Genomic DNA, 19768 nt, shown 5'->3' on the forward strand with positions numbered 1-19768 from the left:
ATTTCAGAATATCTTTTCATCTCCAACTAGGGGATATGGAAGGTGTATTAATCACTTTTTTGCTACTGTGATCAATACAACAAAGCAAAAAAAAAGTATACTTTTCTTTTTCAGAGGTGTCAGTCTATGGTGAGACAGTTACATTGCTTTTAGGTATGTGGGGAGAAACAAAAGTCAGGATGGAGCATGTGTCAGAAGAAGGCTGCTTATCTCAGGAAGTCTGGAAATAAGAATAGGAAGGGTAAGAGAAGAGGGAACTGGCAGGGCAGATATGGTCTTCAAAATCACTCATCCATGCTCAGCTGCATTCAACTATGCCCCATGTCTATGCCCCACGTCACTGCTCTCTCCCAGTGATACCATCAAATTACCTTCACATGGATGGATTAATCCCTGAGTCTTTTAGGGGTCATAGCATATTAAAACCACAGAAATTTATGAGCTTGTGTCAACAGGGTACCACAGCTAAATTAGGTAGATTGTTGTCGGCTAAAGTTAGAAACTTTTAAGCAGGAGTTGAGACTAAGTAGTAATGAATTCAAACATAAAATATTTAAATTTTAGAGGATATACAAGTTCTGAAGAAAAAATAAACAAGGCAAGCAGTTCATGGTCTTGGAAAATGGTATACAAATGAAAGTTATGATTATTTTATAATAACAAAATAGTTATAAAAAAAAGGTATTTCTTATGCATATTTTCCAGCTAATCAATGAAGAAATAATGTTAAACTGTTACTATTTTGTAAGTTCTATTAATAGTTGAGATGGCAGGAATCTTCTTTCTTTCTTTTTATTTAATTATTTTATTGTCTAACATCACAAAAATAGAGAAAACTGTAATTTGTAATTCCTGATAGAATTGTACAAGAGCAGTGAATATTTCTCAAAATAAAAGGAGAAAAAAAAAACCTGAATTGTATCCTTGTTGTTTTTAGGAATGCCAAAGTAAGTCTTTTTTTTTTTCTTTTCTTTTTTTTTTTTTTTAACTCAGTCTTTATTTTAACAGGTCCTATGGTATACACACAGGGGCCTACACAGGAGGATCCCTTCTAGACTGAAAAGCAGAGAAGTGGGTGGACAATGTTGCTTATATAACAGCTCACAGCCTAATTTCAATGAGAATCTGGGTTGAAAGATTGTAATGAATGTTGAGTGTGCAAATAAGGAACCCAAATCCCCCATTCCTGATCCTAGCCACTGCAAGATGACCTCTCCCTTCTTCAAAAGGAGAACAATGTCATCCGAAGTCTTGGGAAAATGGGGGTAAAGTACTGCCTGTGTGATGGCACTCACATTGGAGTGAAGATTGGCAGCTTGATAGCCATGGAGGACTTCCCTATACAGCCACGGTGGATGTTGGAACACACTTTCACAAGGCATTGAAGTGCAAGGAGGAGTGGAGAACTGAGAGAGAGGAGTGCACTGGTTCTCCCTTCCATCTGGTGCAGGGAAAAAATGAGACAGTCTCACTCTTCTCATGTGTCTCATTTCCCTGAGAGATTTCTCTCTCCTAATGTTAAGGGAAATTGAAGGATGAAGGCCCTTCTTCTATAACTTCCAAGCAGACCTGGGACAGTTGACCTTGTGACTGCAGGAATAAACTTCTGCTGACTCTTCCGGTGATGTGCGATGTCTTGGTTCCTTCTTTGGAGACAACTGCTGGAAGCCTTACATCATCAGCAGTTTAAAGTGAAAATTCCTTATTCTGAAAGACATAAACTCTACCAACAGTTTACAAGTACTGTCGCCACACCCAAAAGATACTAGTGCCATTTCCACCAGCACCATATGTTCTCTGGCTACAAGATGACATTCACATCAAAACTGTCAGATTTGCTAATCAAATTGTAGGTAAATATAATTGCAAAATTGCAAAATCATATACTCTTTTTGAGAATTCATGTTAATAGAACAATTTCAGGAAAAATATGGCAGTTCCTCAAAAACAAAGTAGATCTGGCATTTGATTCAGCTATACCACTTCTGGTTGTATATGTAAAGGAAATCAAATCAGTATGGCAAAACAACCCTTACACATACATTTATTACAGACACTGTTCATAATACTGAAGAAAAAAAATCTAGGTTTCCAAGAGTATATGTAAAGAAATAGAAAATGTGTTGTATATACAAATAGCAGAATAATACTCAAAGGAATATTATGTAGCCATAAAGAAGAATGAAATTCTGTCATTTGTAGCCAAATAACATTGTGAATTCTCCTGTGAGTGTTAAAGTTTGGAGCTGTTGGTTCTATTGGAGCTAGTGGTTCTTCTGGAGGAGTTTGTCACACTGGCCTCCCTGATATGAATGCAGATATTATTATTGGAGGAATTTGGGACCTTGTTGCTGAGGATAGCTGAAGTTCACTTTGGGAGAGCTGTGCTCCTTATTCTGAGCATCTCATCTGGTTCCAGAGGGGAAGTTGTGTTCTGCTCCAGCAGAAGCTTGTCATGCTGTTTTCTTGATATGAAGTTGGCTGTTGTCATCATTGGAACTCAGGATCTCATTGTCTCTATGGTACTATTTGGGGAAATTCTGGTAATTACTTTGAGCATTGCTTCTTGGCACCATTGAAGAGCCCTCAGCCTACTGATAAATATCCTTCACCTCACTGACATAGACTTCCACCACTGTCCTATGGGCCTTCTCAGTGTGGCTCTATGAAATAGATGTGCATGAGTCATTGTCAGGGGCTCAGTTATCTAGTATCTGGACTCATGGAAGTTGTTGCCATGGGATCCAGGCACTAGGCTGGATTTTCTAGGTCTTTAGTGTTATGGACTGATTATCTCCCCTTTCTTTGTATTTGGCTTCTTGGATGAGCATTACAAATAATACTCTAAATGTTGTGCCTTGTATGTAATTTTTCTCCTTGTAAACCCTGAATACTACATTATGTTAAAAAACTTAAGGAAGACACAGAAAGGCATGTTTCCTCTCACAGGTGGAAGTTACAGTCAATGTGAATATGGAATAGTGATTTACTATATTGGGAAGGGGACCTGATTTGATCAGTGCATTCTGTAGGCCAGTATTGAAATATCACACTGGAGGCACTTAGAGAACTGTGGAACTTCCAACAAGTAAGCGGGCACACACTATCCCCTGAGCCCAGCCTGTTTGGGACTCCCGCACCACACCATCGGTATCCAGAGGAGGGGCTGGGCGGATCTGGGGCACCTGCATCAGCCTCCCCATGTGTCTGGAGGACTGTGGATGTCTCAGCAAGCAGGGGAAGATCGCAGGTTCCAGAGGTACCGCGGCCAGTGGTGAGTGCTCAGCATAGTCTGCCCAAATCCCAGACTGTTTGGCACTCTCCATGCTTCTGGGTGCAGTGAAGTGGAGAGGTGGGTTGGAGGCAGCTACATCCACCTCCGCATCCCAGCTGCGCTTGGAGAGCTGTGGAGCTTCCAAAGGGGAGGTGGGTGCACAGTGTCCCTGAGACCCAGCTTATTTGGAACTGCAGAGTTCTGAACAGGTAGAGGAGGGCCATTGGTTCTGCAGGCCCAAAGGCTTGGGGTCACGGGGTGCCAGGGTCTCAGGAGCTGCAAACATAGAAGGGGATTTCCAACAGACCCTGAGGAAGCTTTCAAATAACACTTGAAACACAGAAATATAGGAAAATGACAAAACAAAAGACCAAATTACAACCTCAAACCTCCAGCCCATTTCAAGAACCCTAGGAGCAATGTATATAGAAGAAAATATATGCCATTCACCTCATATATCAGACACAATAGCTACTGAAATTAACAAGCAAGTCCAGGAAGCTTTAAAGAAATTCAAACTTGAAATAATCTCCCAGGTAAAAGATGAAATGATAAAAGAAATGAAAGAGATTCTGAATATATCTAAAGAAAACACAGATAAAAAATTGGAGGAACTAAACAAAAATATAGAATCCATAGACGAGCAATATAAGAAACAAACAGAAAACATAATACAGATGCACAGAGATATACAGGAAATAAAAAACTCCACTGAGAGTTGTAAAAACCACCTTAATGAAAGTGAAGATAGAATTTCAGACCTTGAAGACAGGATTGTAGCTAGTGAACAGGAAAGGAGAGATCTTTTAAAAATAACAAGGAATCAGAAAACAACAATTCAACAACTGCAAGACGATGCAAAGAAAAATAAGATAAGAATGATAGGGATTAATGAAAAAGAAGGAGACAACATAAAGGATGTCAAGAGGATATTTAGAGAAGTAATAGCTGAAAACTTCCCAAGCATAAGATCAGAAACTTACATCAGGAGCAGTGAAGCACATAGAACTCCAAATAGTAATAACCAAAATAAAACTACACCCAGACATATAATAATCACCATCCCAGAAATCCAGCACAAGAATAGATTATTAAAAGCTGTCAGAAAAGACAGATCACTTATAAAGGAAAACCTATCAGAATCACAGCAGACTTCTCAGCACAAGCAATAAAGTCAAGAAGAGCATGGAGTGAAGTATTCCAGATCCTAAAGCAAAATGATTTCCAACCTAGACTGATGTATCCTGCAAAACTATCATTCAAAATTCTTGGGGAAATACGATACTTCCATGACAAAGAACAGCTGAAGAACTTCATGAACACCAAACCAACCCTGCAAAAAATATTGAAAGACAGTTTAGATACACAAAGGAAAAAACCACAAAGCAAAGCAGATAATTAAACAGAACAGAAAGATAAAGATGCAACAGCAGAGAGATAACATGTCAACAATAAACCAGCATTTAACAGTAATAACCTTTAATGTAAATGGTCTCAATGCACCACTCAAAAGAAACAGACTAGCAGAATGGATCAAGAAACAAAATCCAACCATATGCTGTTTACAGGAAACCCATCTAACCCAGAAGGATACTCGGAGACTGAAAGTCAAAGGATGGAAAACAATACTTCATGCAGCAGGAATCCAAAAAAAGGCAGGAGTAGCCATTCTGTTTGCAGACAACGTGAACTTTAAACCAACAATGACCATAAAGGACAAAGAAGGTCACTACATACTCGTAAGGGGGAAACTCCATGAGGAAGAGATAACTATCTTAAATATATATGCACCAAACTCCAGAGCACCCAGTTATATAAAACAACTATTAACAGAAATGAAAACTCAAATTATCAGTAACACAATTGTAACAGGGGACCTCAATACACCATTGACACCAAGGGACAGATCAACCAGACAGAAAATGAGCAAAGAAATAATAGAACTAAATCACAGGTGCGAACAAATGGATTTGATAGACATATACAGAATGTTCCACCCGACAACATCAGAATACACATTCTTCTCAGAAGTACATGGATCATTCTCTAAAATAGACCATATGTTAGCTCACAGAACATATTTAAACAAATGCAAAAAGTTGAAATCATCCCTTGCATGTTATCAGATCATAGTGCTCTGAAATTAGAAATTAATGATAAAATATACTGCAAAAATCTCGCAAACACATGGAAACTGAATAACACACTCTTGAGTAATAAGTGGGTCACAGAAGAAATTAAAGAAGAAATTAAAGAATACCTAAAAGAAAATGAACGTGCAGATACAACTTACTGGAATTTGTGGGATGCAATTAAAGCCGTCCTCAGAGGAAAATGTATTGCACTCAGTTCCCACATTAGGAAAACAGAACGAATACAAATAAATAACTTGATGCTACACCTCAAACAGCTAGAAAAATAAGAGCAAGTCAAGCCCAAAGCCAAAAGAAGAGAGGAAATTATAAAAGTCAGAGCAGAAATCAATTCAATGGAGACTAAGAAAAAAATCCAGAGAATCAACGAATCAAAGAGTTGGTTCTTTGAAAGAATAAATAAAATTGATAAGCCCAAGCCAACCTTAGTTAAAAAAGGGAAGAAAAAGCTCAAATTCATGCAATAAGAAATGAAAAAGGAGAAATCACTACAGACCCAATAGAAATACAGAAGATCATCAACACCTATTTTGAAAACCTCTACTCTCAAAAGTTTGATAACACAGAAGAAATAGACAGAATCTTAGAAACCTATGAAGTACCAAAGCTAGATCAGGAGGATGTAAAAGTGTTGAGTAACCCAATCTCTGTTAATGAAATTGAAAATGTAATTAAGTCTTTACCTACAAAGAAGAGCCCAGGCCCACATGGATTCACTGAAGAATTCTACAAGAAATACAAAGAAGACCTAATGCCGACACTCCTCAAACTAGTCAATGATATTGAAAGGGAAGCAATCCTTCCTAAGTCATTCCTGGAAGCAAATATTACTCTAGTACCAAAACCTGAGAAAGACCCAACTAAAAAAGAGAACTATAGACTGATCTCCCTAATGAACACAAATGCAAAAATCCTCAATAAAATATTGGCAAATAGGATCCAGCAAATCATCAAGAAGGTTATACACCATGACCAAGTGAAATTCATCCCAGGAATGCAAGGATGGTTCAACATATGTAAATCAATAAATGTAATCCACCATATCAATAAGGCCAAAAGTAAGAATCATATGATCATTTCTATAGATGCGGAAAAAGCCTTTGATATGGTCCAACATTTATTTATGATAAGAACTTTACAGAAAATTGGAATAGATGGTCTTTACCTCAATATAATTAAGGCCATGTATGACAAACCAAGAGCCAGCATCATACTAAATGGCCAAAAATTGAAAGCCTTTACTTTAAAATCAGGCACAAGACAAGGATGTCCTTTATCACCACTCCTATTTAATATAGTACTGGAAGTTCTAGCCAGAGCAATTACGCAAGAGAGAGAAATAAAAGGGGTAAAGATAGGAAAAGAAGAAGTTAAATTATCATTGTTTGCAGATGACATGATACTCTACATAGAAGACCCCTGAAACTCCATTGAAAGACTCTTAGATACAATAAATGAATTCAGTAATGTGGCTGGATACAAAATCAATACTCAGAAATCAATAGCATTCCTATACACGAACAACAAAATCACAGAGAGGGAAATAAGAGAAACTACACTCTTCACATTAGCAATCAAAAAAATGAAATATTTAGAAATTACTCTTACAAAAGCAGTGAAAGACTTATACAGTGAAAATTATAATAACACTGAAAAAAGAAATTGAAGATGATCTCAGAAAATGGAAAGACATCCCTTGCTCATGGATAGGAAGAACAAACATTGCGAAAATGGCCATTCTCCCAAAACTGTTATACAGATTCAATGCAATCCCAGTAAAAATACCATCAACATACCTTATAGATCTAGAGAAATCACTCCTAAATTTCATCTGGAACCAGAAGAGAACTAGAATAGCAAAGGCAATTCTAAGCAGCAAAGACAAAGCAGGAGGCATCACAATCCCTGACTTGAAGTTATACTACAAAGCAACAGTAGTAAAATCAACATGGTATTGGAATCAAAACAGAGCCGAAGATCAATGGAATAGATTAGAAGATACAAACACACTCAACCACCTTATTTTTTATAAAGGAGCCAAGCAGTTTCACTGGAAGAACGACAGTCTCTTTAATAAATGATGCTGGAAAAACTGGCTCTCCATTTGCCGAAAACTAAAGCTAGACCCATGTCTATCACCATGTACTAAATTAAAATCTAAATGGGTCAAAGATCTGAATATTAAAACAGTAACACTAAATCTATTGGAAGACAAATTGGGTAGAAACCTTGAAGACATAGAAGTAGGTAGAGAATTCATGAACAGGACTCAAACCGCATGGGAAATACTTCCCAGAATCAATAGTTGGGACCACTTCTTATTAAAAAGTTTCTGCATGTCAAAACAAATCTCCAGCTTTGTAAAAAGAAAATCCACAAACTGGGAAAAGATTTTAGTGAACTCTCTCTCTCAGACAAGGGACTCTTGTCTAAAACATATAAAGAATTAACAAAACTCAGACCCCCAAAATTCAAAGATCCAATCCATAAATGGGCATCTGAGATGAATACGCACTTCTCAGATGAAGAAATGCAAATGGCAAATAAATACATGAAAAAATGTTCATCATCATTAGTCATTAGAGAAATGCAAATTAAAAGCACACTGAGATACCATCTCACTCCTGAAAGAATGGCCAGGATCAAGAAAACCAACAACAAATGCTGGAGAGGCTGTGGGGGAAAAGGAACTCTCCTACACTGTTGGGAGTGTAGACTGGTGCAGCCTTTGTGGAGGTCAGTCTGGAGATTTCTCAAAAAGCTGGGATTGGAAGTCCCATTTATTCCAGCTATTCCACTTCTAGGCATATTCCCAGAAGAACTGAAAGCATCATATCACAGTGATATATGTGCACCTATGTTTATAGCAGCACAATTTGTAATTGCCAGATCTTGGAAACAACCCAAGTGTCCATCAACTGAGGAATGGATAAAAAAGTGGTGGTATTTCTATACAATGGAGTATTATTCAGCTATAAAGAAGGATCACATTGAGATATTTATCAATAAATGGGCGCAGCTTGAGACCATACTCATAAGTGAAATAAATCAATCTCGCATGTATGAATACCGAATAGTTTCCCTAATGTAAGTAATGATTCAAATATATAAAAATATGTGGTAATCATGATTCCCCATTATGTGGCCTTGAAGCCTTATACAGTTTTCACTTATTAATTGGAAAGTCTTTATTCTGGGCTTCTTGATATGGAAATACTTGAAGCTATAGTATATGAAGTTTTATTCAAATATTTCAAGGAAAAAGACAGACACTATGGTAACTACTATTAAGTTGGGTTATTTGGTGGTGAAGCACTAGGTTGCTGAAACAGTCATGCTTTGACCTGTATAGTTATATTGTTATGTCCTGTTTTATCTCAATTTTTGCCTTATTCATTAAAAAATTATTGTTACTTTTTATTTTTTTTAATTAAGGGGAAAAATTAAAAAAATTAGCAGGATATATAATAGTAACTTTTTTGATTTCCTATTAACTTGTTTTGAAGTCCTGTAATACTCCCACTATCTTGTTTTGACTGATTAGACTCTGTTCCATTCTGTATGATAGTATCAAGTTTGAGGGTATAGGCAACTACTTTGAACGCAATAAGATTCACTAAATGCCCCTTCTGGTTTGACTATTATCTTCTTTGGAAGTCCTGTAATGTTTACAATGCTTAAGCTTTATTAGTCTTGTTCTCTACTGTTTTGTTCAACTTTATAATATCTAATGAGATAGACAATTCTTTTTAAGGAAACAAGAGACATTGTTGATAACCATTGTTGATAACCTTGTACTCTGTTTTACATCATGTGCTATGTCTATCCTTGGTTTGACTGACAGCTTTGTTTTGCCATATTTGACTTTATTCTCTCCTCTCCCCCACAAAAAAATGTAATAAGAACTAAGGAGTAATAAAACCCAAAATGTGTAAATTTTGTTGTAAAAAAGAGAGGGAATAAAAAAGAGTTCTAAATGATACAACAGCAAGAGTGTTTAGGGGTGTTAAATAGCTGACCATATTAATGTTTTTGGTTGGATCTTTGAACACAACTGTTTGCAGTCTTACTGTTTGTGTGTTCACTTTGTATGCTTTGATACTGTGATTTGAGCAACTATCTGTAAGATGATAATGTGTAATCTATTAACAGGTGATTTCTTACTGGTTTTTTTTTTTTTTGTAGTTCTGTATTACGTGTACCCTTACACTGCTTTGTTTTGTTTTGTTTTTTCTCTTTTTCCTTTTAAATAAAATTAAAAAAAAAAGAAATATCACACTGGAACACATTGGTATGTACAATTAATACATAAAAATTTAATAAAATTTTAATAAAAATTTAATTTAATAAAAATAAAATTTAATAAAAATTTAATAAAAATTTAATAAAAATTTAATAAAAATTTAAAAATTAAAATAAAAAATCAATCAAAGAACAAATTGGCTAAAGTATAAAGGAAAACATCATATTTGGATGATTATTAAAGTGATTTTAAAAACTACTATTATGGTACGTAGATTTCATTTAAATCATAGTTATCGGTTTAAATCAATCACTCTTGTTTGAAAAATGGAAATATTAAAGTGTGAACTAGGTGTTTTATAATAAGCATGATATTAGTAATTGTTGATATTAGGTACATAATGTCATGGGGGGTATATAAAGAACAAAAGCTCATTTATCTGAAATAATTTGTAAGGTGAAATGGAGAGACATTGATTATTCCATGTGAAATTGTTCAGAAGCAATAGGAAGAGAAATTTAAAAAGATTAAAGAAAGAACGTGAAGGTAACTATCAGAAAACAAACACATTTTGTATAATGCTGATACAAAATACTAACTACTATTGAAGCTATGTGCAAAAGGAAAATTATTTTGGTTAAATTATTATATTTGACAATACCCATGATACAATATAAAAAAACAGCCAACCAAACAAAAATTTTCTCAAGCCTCAACTTCAGAAATCACAATTTAAATTAAATGTGTGGTGACACACGCCTACAATTTTAGCACTTGGGAGGCTGAGGCAAGAGGATCATTGCAAATCTGAGACCAGCTAGGGCCACACAGTGAGTTCAAGGACAGCCTGAACTGCACAGTGAGAACCTGTCTCAGAAAGACAGAAGAAAAAAAAAATTCATGATTTAAAGAGGTCTGTAACAAAATCTAACTGAATTTTTAATGCTAAAAATTGTTTTCTTTCATTTTTTGTAATTCTTAAAAAAATTTAAGAAAAACACTAAATACTTTAACTGAATTTTTATTTGAAATAACTTTAAATTCATTTACAGTTGTCAGAATAATACAGGTATATTACTTGCTTTTTCTCGATTTTATTTATTTGCATTATACTGCAACTCTACAGTACAGAATTATAGTCATTACATTTGTATTGATATCATCGATACACTTGTCTCTATCACATTAGGATCACCCTTACGATAGTCCTTCACCATCATCCTCATCCTCAACATTTGGAAATCTCTAACATGTTCTTAGTTTCTCTAATGTTGCCACTTCAAAAATGTTATATAAGTTGAATAAGACATTTTTAATTTGAGGAGGATTAATGTTTTCATTAATCATTAATGTCTGGACATTTATCCAGATGGGTGAATTATTCTTGACTGTTTTTCTTTTTGTTTCTTTTCTTCTTTCTGCACTTGAAAACATTATGTAATTCTTTCCAGCCATCATAAGAAATTCATTGACAATTTATTTTTCTTCTACAAATAAATCTTTGTCTCTTCATTTTTTCCCTCTACCTCCATAGCTCTCTTTCTATGATTTTTTTCCTCTTCAAGTTTTTGTTCATTTTTCAATAATGTGTAAAATACCTTCATGTTTCTTTCTTTTGGTTTATTCTGTTTAAGATTTGGACAAGGTTGTGAAACTGGAGGCTTCTGTGTTTTGCTAAATTAATAAAGAATACCTATAATTTTCTTGCATGTGTTTTACCCTTATTGTTTTTCTTTCTTGGATCTGTGATGCCAAAAATAAACCCAATTTGTCACAGTTTCACCAGCTTTTGGATATATCTTCACTTAATCTGGTCTATTTTTTTCTTTGTGTTGTTCAGATTGGATATTTTATCTTTCTGTATTCTAATTAGACATTATTATTCCTTCTTCCTTTCATTTTATTCTTTGGCCCACCCACGGACTTTTATGCTTTGCTTGTTATATATGTTAAAGTCATCAATTTATCTATTTATTTTATTTTTTATTAAGACTCTACTGTGATTTGCTGAAATATGTCTATAAATGTTCATCCAAGTATTTTTATCAGGGTTTTCATAAAATATTTGTTAGATCATTTCAACAGCTTTGTATTAATCAAGTGTCCAACTACATGTCATAAGGACTACTGACAAGGTTTACATCTCACTATTCCTTTCTCTTGCTCTTCATATCTGGGCAACATGATAAGGCCAAATATTCCATTTTTAGTGACCTATAGGATATAGGGGAGTTTTCATCCTTATCTTGCTTTTCAACCAACAGAAAACCCAAGCCCATTGTTAACCCTTTGCTCTTTCAAGCCATTTCCATGGAACTAAGCTGGTGTCCCATAAAGCTTTATTAGATAATCAGTACACTTTTCCATATTTTCTTGGTATGTGTATGACATCATTAGTAATGATATATTGCTAGGTTTCAGTCACTATGCCAAAACACCTGAAATACTCAACTAATAAGACAAAAACATTATTTTGGCACATAGTTTCAGAAGTTTCAGTCTGTGGTCAATGAATTCAACTGCTTTGGGACTAAGGACCCTGAGGTAGAAGCCTGTGGCTGAAAAGACCTGTTTCCCTCATAGCATGACGTATAAAGAGAGAGCAGGTGGAAGAGCCACTATTTAAATATCCATTTTTGAGGGTGTCCTTACTTTATTTCACTTTCTGCTTCCATTTCCACTTTCTCAAGATTCTATTACCTCCATGCCACAGGCTGGGAACCAAGCCTTCAACATCTGAGAATTCAGCAACATTTCTGATCCAGTCAATAACAGTATCTGAAGTGGATTTCGAGTGGAAGCTTCTTCCATCTTTCTGCAGAGGGCTAACAGTATGCCACCTCAGTGGTAGAATATACATAACAATTATCTGGGTATCATTACATTGACCAATTTCTGGCCCAGGTCATACTTTTGGTTCTCAAGAAAATCTGTAGAATGTGCAGAGAATACAGTCCCCTGAGATGAGAAGGACCTGGCCAGCAGATCCTACCTAGCAGTGGTGAGCTTATGGCACACATGACACATTGGGCTTTTTGCAGTGTATCACTGAAAGCTCTAAAATGTTTGTAATCACTGGTTGAGCTTTGTTTTTGGTTTCCCTAAAAAGAGGATTGCTTTCAGCACTTAAGACCAGTGAGTTCCCTAAACTCTAGGGTGTAAAATCTAGAGTAGGTGACTCTGAGACAGGCTTAGATATTCTCTTAGGTTGTCTATACTTACTATCAGACAATTCAGGATCTTGTTGTATTTTCTTAACATAACAATACATTTTTATATCTTGAAAGACTCCCTACCTAGAGCCCAGGACACTTCTATCCAAAAGAAGAGGAATGATGAGTATTTAAATAATGGAATTCTCTAAGCCATTGTAGATTTAAAAAAAAAAAAGAGAGAGAGAGAGAAAGAAAGAAAAGAAAAAAAAAAAAAAGACACGTGGAGTAGGCTGCCCCATGGCTAAGGTTTAAGGATATGATGCACAGTGGATACTTTGATCCACCTATTCTACCTCACCTGAGCATTAGGGACTGGCTTGTCAGAATTCCTAGATCCCGCTTGTTCCTTGCTGCCTATTTCTTGCTGCAGTAAATCCACTTAATTTAACTTTTCATTTGTGTGACAGTATTGTCTCCCTGAGTCATGTAAAAAGTAAGAAATTGCAACCCAAGATAGAGTGGATTGAAGTGGAAATCAGTGTGCAATGAAATTGCTTCACAAGATGTATTAATATCTTTTTCCACTCTTGGTTCTTTATGAAGGGCTACTTTTAATTTTAAACTGGACTTTTTAAATACTGTGGTATGAAATAGTGCTGTTAAAAATTGAAGATATTTAAAGTATAATAAACATTAACATGAAATTTCCAAAATAATTGAAATATCATTCACATAGTTTCAGGGAGATGGTTCTGGCCTATACATTGTACACTATGAAAATAAAAACTGTGACCACTTTGTCAAAGAGTCTTAATGGAAGACAGAAATGCGGAAAGGTATCATGGAGGAAGGAAAGTTTCAAGCATGCTCATATTGGAGGGCATGTTGTAAGCAAATTAAGTAGTGTTGTGGCTTCTTATGAGATTTGCATAGAAAGTAGATTTGCCTTTTGTATTTGAGAAACTGGATAAAGTAGGAAGGGAAGTTGGTAGTTTTTCTCAAGTTGTTTTCATTAGGGGCCAGTTCTGCAGGAATTGTGCTTTAGTCTTTTATCCTGACTGTTCAGGAGGGAGTAGCACAAAATTCTGTGGTCATTTATGGTTTGCCATTGTCTTCTTGCATTGACAGTCTCCAGAAGATTACTTAATTTAAAACATCCCAGACTAATATATTACACAAGTATCATTCCTTAAAAAATGAGTTTACATTTTATCTGAAATATATTCAAAATAAGGAATTTAAGAAAAAGTAAGCTGTAATGTAATGGGAAAGACAGTGCAATTGAAAAGTTATAGAATTGTCCTAATAATTGGAATTAGTGTTGAAAATATTACATAATGTGAGATGTTAACAATAGTTTTTGCCCAAAATGTCACATTTTATGAACAGAATTCATCAAATATAGGAGAAGAAACAGGACCCATCTTAAGAGTAAAGAAATTATTTCTTTTACTTTTATGTAAGAGGAGCTAAATATATATTTGATCATTCCCAGTGTTGATAATTAGAACAATAGCTTATCATTACTGTTGTACTCTAAAAAAGTAGCTTCATCATTTTGTGTATTATAGCAAACCTGTACCGCGGCTTACTAAATGTTTTTTTTTCTTAACTGATATGTTAAGTGACCCAATTGATATGTTGAGCAATACTCTCCCCTGTAAAGAATTGCAAGAATTTCACTTAATTAAAATGTTAATCACGGAGCGGCCCTCTACAAACAAGAAGAGTGGTGCTAAAACAAGCTAACAAGGGCTGTTAATCACGAGTAGGCGCCTCTAGTCTTCGCTAAAAAACTAAAGAAGACAAGAAGGCCCACTAATTTACACATTGTTTAAAGTAGTGTGTTTATATACAGGGAGATTTGCCCATGAGTTTAACCTTTTTACCTAACCTTAGTTACTCTTCCCACAAGATAGATACTCGCCGTTTTCCTGTTCTGTAGCGCGCCTTATTGCCTCCCCCCACCCACCTATCTGGGCCATAAAAAATTTGGGTTTCTGGTGACCTCTCCCCGACCTGGTGATGATCTGTCATATAATGAGCCTGCCCCAATTTTAAGAACTGTTTAGCTTCAAAGAAATTACCGGGAAATACTGTGGCCCAAACCCCGATCGGTGCTTTCCTTTTGTTCTGTATGTACCAATGAGTTAGATATCAGATCTTTGTAAAACTTAAGTTCCAGCATCTCATAACTCGTGACCCCTTCGCACTCACTGGCGAAGACAAGCTGTCCTGGGATAATTAACTCTCCACTTTCTTCCCCAAATATTGCTGCAGATGCGCCACTCTGAGATACTGTCAGTCTACAGGATGGGAGTAATTTGAGCAACACCAGAAACTCCCGAGACTGTCAGAGCTAAGTGGACAGCAATACAGTTTCCAGATGCGGGTCAACAGGTTTAATGGCCTTACAGGTTTCCTCCCCACTTTCCCTTACTTTTAAAAACCCCTTTCCCCAGTCTTGGGCGCGCAGTCTTTGGATTGATCTAGGAGAGACTGTGCCGCCAGGACTGGCTCAATAAAGCCTTTGCCACTTAAGTTTTGGACTCTTGTTTCCGTGGACTTTATACCGGGGCCCACGTTATAACATTTGGGGGCTCGTCCGGGATGGAAGCAAGACTCCAGACTCATTTCCGAACATCTGAAAGTAAGTGCTCTGGAGGTTTTGTTTGGGCCGCGGTCAATTTGTAATTTTGAGGGGACGCCCTCAATTTGGGAGTGGGAACCACCCGAGGACAGAGTCAGTTGGTTTGTCGGACAAATTCTGTCCATCTGTGAATCTGCCCCGGGTGAGGAACCACTCCGTTCGGAAGGGGACGCCCTTAATTTGGGAAGTGAAGCCCCCGAGGACGAAGTCAATTGGTTTTTGCCATTTGTGACTCCGCCTGGGTGGGGAACCACTTCATTAGTTAAATTTGTTAATTCCTCCAGATCCCAAAATTTGACTAATTTTTGAGCAAAGGCCATTCTGCTGCAGCTTGTCTTGTCCTGTCTCGTCTTGTGTGTCGGTCTGTGTGTTCATTTGTTCTAATTGTTCCCCTTTTTGGTCACCTAACTCTAACAGAGCCTTCTTTCTTAGGAGCTCCTTCCTGGAATTCGGAGTGGGCAAAGGTGATTCCGACCGTTTGCCTAGTCTCTGTAGTTTTTCTGTTTAACCCTAACTTTGCCTTTTAAGTTTTTTTCCAGCAAAACCAGCGACACCACCAGCTATGGGTCAGAACGAGTCCATTATGGGTCGGAACGAATCTGTTCCCAGCACTCCCCTTAGCCTTGTCATTGACCACTTTAAAGAATTCCAGAGGCGAGGTGGGAGATATGGGGAAAGGGTTCGCAAAGCCAGACTAACAACCTTTGTCACACAGGAGTGGCCCCTGGGGACCCAAGGAGTCTGGCCCCCTTTTGGGTCCTTTGATATGGAGACAGCTCGAGGGGTCCGCCAGTATGTATTTGGGCCCCCCGCTCACCCCGATCAGATTGTCTATATCCAGGCTTGGATAGATACAATCTATGATGCTCCCCCTTGGATTGAGCCACTTCCGAATGGAGTCCTAGCAGCCCTCAAACCGAAATCCAAGGCTGAAGAGGAGACCTCCAAGCCCAACGCACCTCCAGTCTTACCTCCGAGCAAAGACTTCTCCGACCCGCTAGACATCCTTCCCTTACCCCCTCCCCCGTATCCTGCCCCTGAGCCACAACCTGACTCCACCTCGCCCTCCCCGCCTCGGCCCATTCGAACCCGCCGCCACGCTCGACCAGAGGGACCTCTGGAACAGGGCCACGAGGCAGCGCCACTGTGCCCTCTGCGGGAGGTCCCAGCCCCGAGTGGGGGCTCCATGTTTGTGTACACCCCCTTTTCTTTCTCTGACCTTTATAACTGGAAAAGTCAGAACCCCCCTTTCTCGAAGGACCCAGAATCTCTGATTAGCCTTATAGAGTCTGTTTTCTCCACCCACCTTCCCACTTGGGATGACTGCCAGCAGATCTTACGCATCCTTTTCACGGCTGAGGAAAGGATGCGAATCTGCGCTTTGGGGCAAAAGGGAGTCCGAGAACCGGATGGATCTCCATCCACTGATCGGCAACGAATTGAGCACTTGTTCCCCTCCTCCCGACCCGAGTGGGACCCTAACACGGATGCAGGTAAGAAGGCTCTCGATGAGTATCGCCTGAGGCTCTTAGATGCACTTCGTGCGGCTGCTAAGAAGCCCACCAACCTTTCCCGAGTGAGTGCAGTGCAGCAGTTAGCCGATGAGTCTCCAGCGGTGTTCTTAGAGCGCCTTTTAGAGACCTATAGATTATATACTCCAATCAATCCGATGGCACCCGAGAACGCACGAGCAATTAATATTGCTTTCGTGTCCCAGTCGGCCCCTGATATTAGGAGAAAGTTACAAAAGCTTGAGGGATTCGAGGGAATGCCTCTCAGCCAGTTGGTCGAGGTCGCACAAAAGGTTTTCAACAATAGGGAAACCTTGCAAGAAACAACAACCAAAAGGATGACTAAAGTACTGGAATTACTTTGCGAAAAAGAAGCCAAGAGGTCAGCTAACCCTAGGAAAAAGAAAGCTCGAGATAAGCGACCTCCTCTAGACAAAGAGCAATGTGCGTACTATAAGGAGATGGGACATTGGCGTAAGGATTGTCCAAAGTTAAAGCCTAAGACAAAACGAGAGACTAAGGCCCTGTTGTCTCAGAAATGAGGAGGTCAGGGCTCGCCGCCACCCCCCGAGCCCCGGATAACTCTCCAAGTGGGGGGGCAACCGGTGGACTTCCTAGTCGATACAGGAGCTACCTATTCTGTGCTGACTCAACCATTAGGAAAACTGACCAAGCAATCTGTCAATGTGATAGGAGCTACAGGGGGCCGAAAATCGTACCCAAAGGTGACAGCTAGTCTGGCTCGACCTGGACATAGACTGGTCCAACATGATTTTCTCTGGGTCCCTGAGTGCCCGGATCCCCTTTTAGGGCGGGACCTTCTACATAAATTACAGGTGCAAATTGACTTTGTTACGAATAAACCTAGACTAAAGCTAGGGACTGATACCCCCTCAAAATCAGAGAGTATTAGAGTGTTGGCTCTTGTCCCAGAAGGAGAAAGTTACCGCCTGCTGGAAAGTTTGTCTGGTGCACCCGAGTTGTCACGGACTGACTTAGAATTAGAACTGCTGAACAAATAGAAACAGGAGATTCCAGAAGTCTGGGCAAAAAACAACCCTCCAGGGCTAGCAGTCAACCAAGTCCCCCATGTGGTAAAACTCTTGCCTCAGGCACGCCCCATCTGCTTAAGGCAATACCCAATAAGCCTGCAAGCCCGGAAAAAAATTAAAGTCCACATACAGAGACTAAGAGACAATGATATTCTCATTCCTTGTGTCTCTCCCTGGAACTCGCCCTTGCTCCCAGTTCAGAAACCGGGGACGAATGACTATCGCCCTGTACAGGATCTCCGAGAGGTTAATAGACAAGTGCTGACTCTACACCCAACAGTGCCAAATCCTTACACCCTGCTCAGCCTCCTTAATCCGGAGAACACCTGGTACTCTGTCCTGGACTTGAAGGATGCCTTCTTCACCCTGCCTCTTGCTCCGGTGAGTCAACCCCTATTTGCCTTCGAGTGGACTGACCCAGATACAGGGGTAAAGGAACAGCTGACCTGGACACGTTTACCTCAGGGCTACAAAAACTCTCCCACCCTTTTTGACGAGGCGTTAGCAAGAGATCTCTTAAGATTTAGAGAGGAACACCCCGAGATAGTGCTCCTTCAATATGTAGATGATTTGTTGATAGCCTCGACGTCCCTAGAAACATGTCAAGAGACAACTAAAGAGTTGTTAAAGACTTTGGGACGATTAGGCTATAAAGTCTCGGCTAAAAAGGCTCAACTGTGTCGCCAGGCTGTGACTTACCTGGGCTATAAATTACAAGAAAGAAAGAGGACTTTATCAAAAAAAAGAATCCAGGCCATATTACAAATCCCATCCCCAGAAACTAAGAAACAGGTGCGGGAGTTTCTGGGAGCTGTCGGATACTGCAGACTATGGATTCTAAACTTTACTAAAATCGCTCGCCCATTGTATGACTCTTTAAAGGGAGAGACTCAAAAGTCGCTCGACTGGACAGATGAGTGCGAGCAGGCTTTCCAACAGCTCAAGCGAGCTCTGACTGAGGCTCCAGCCCTGGGGCTCCCTGATGTTGCTAAACCCTTCACCTTGTTCGTAGATAAACTCAGAGACATAGCAAAAGGGGTTCTGACTCAAGATATTGGCCCTTAGAAGAGACCTATAGCCTATCTTTCTAAAAGACTCGACCCAGTGGCAGGAGGGTGGCCTCCGTGCCTAAAAATTTTGGCCGCCGTGGCAATGCTACTCAAAGAGGCTAAGAAGCTCACTTTTAGACAAAAGATTTCTGTGGTAACCTCCCACAGCCTAGAGACTCTTATTAAAACCCCCCCAGAAAAATGGCTTTCAAATGCCAGAATTCTACACTATCAGGCCTTGCTTCTAGACCCAAAATCAGTAGTTTTCAAGACCTCCTCAGCTCTAAACCCAGCCACTCTCATGCCCGACGATAACCCAGAAAACCAACAGATGCCTCTCCATGAGTGTGCTGACATTCTCGAGTTACAGCAGAACTTGCGAGCTGATCTAACCGACCAGCCTTTTAAGGACGCTTACAATTATTTCACCGACGGAAGCAGTTTCATTCAGGACGGGAGGCGAGTGGCCGGCGCAGCAGTGACCACCGAGAAAGAGGTACTCTGGGCTAAGCAGTTAGAGCCTGGCACTTCTGCCCAAAAGGCAGAGCTCATTGCTCTGACAGAGGCATTAAAGCTAGCCTCAGGAAAGAGGGTAAACATCTACACAGACAGCAGATATGCTTTTGCTACTATACATGTACATGGAACTATTTACCATGAACGCGGTCTCTTGACCTCGGC

This window comes from Cavia porcellus, unplaced genomic scaffold (assembly GCF_034190915.1).
Source record: "Cavia porcellus strain 051 isolate PalLab524CR breed Dunkin Hartley unplaced genomic scaffold, mCavPor4.1 scaffold_4, whole genome shotgun sequence".
Taxonomy (NCBI): Eukaryota; Metazoa; Chordata; class Mammalia; order Rodentia; family Caviidae; genus Cavia; species Cavia porcellus.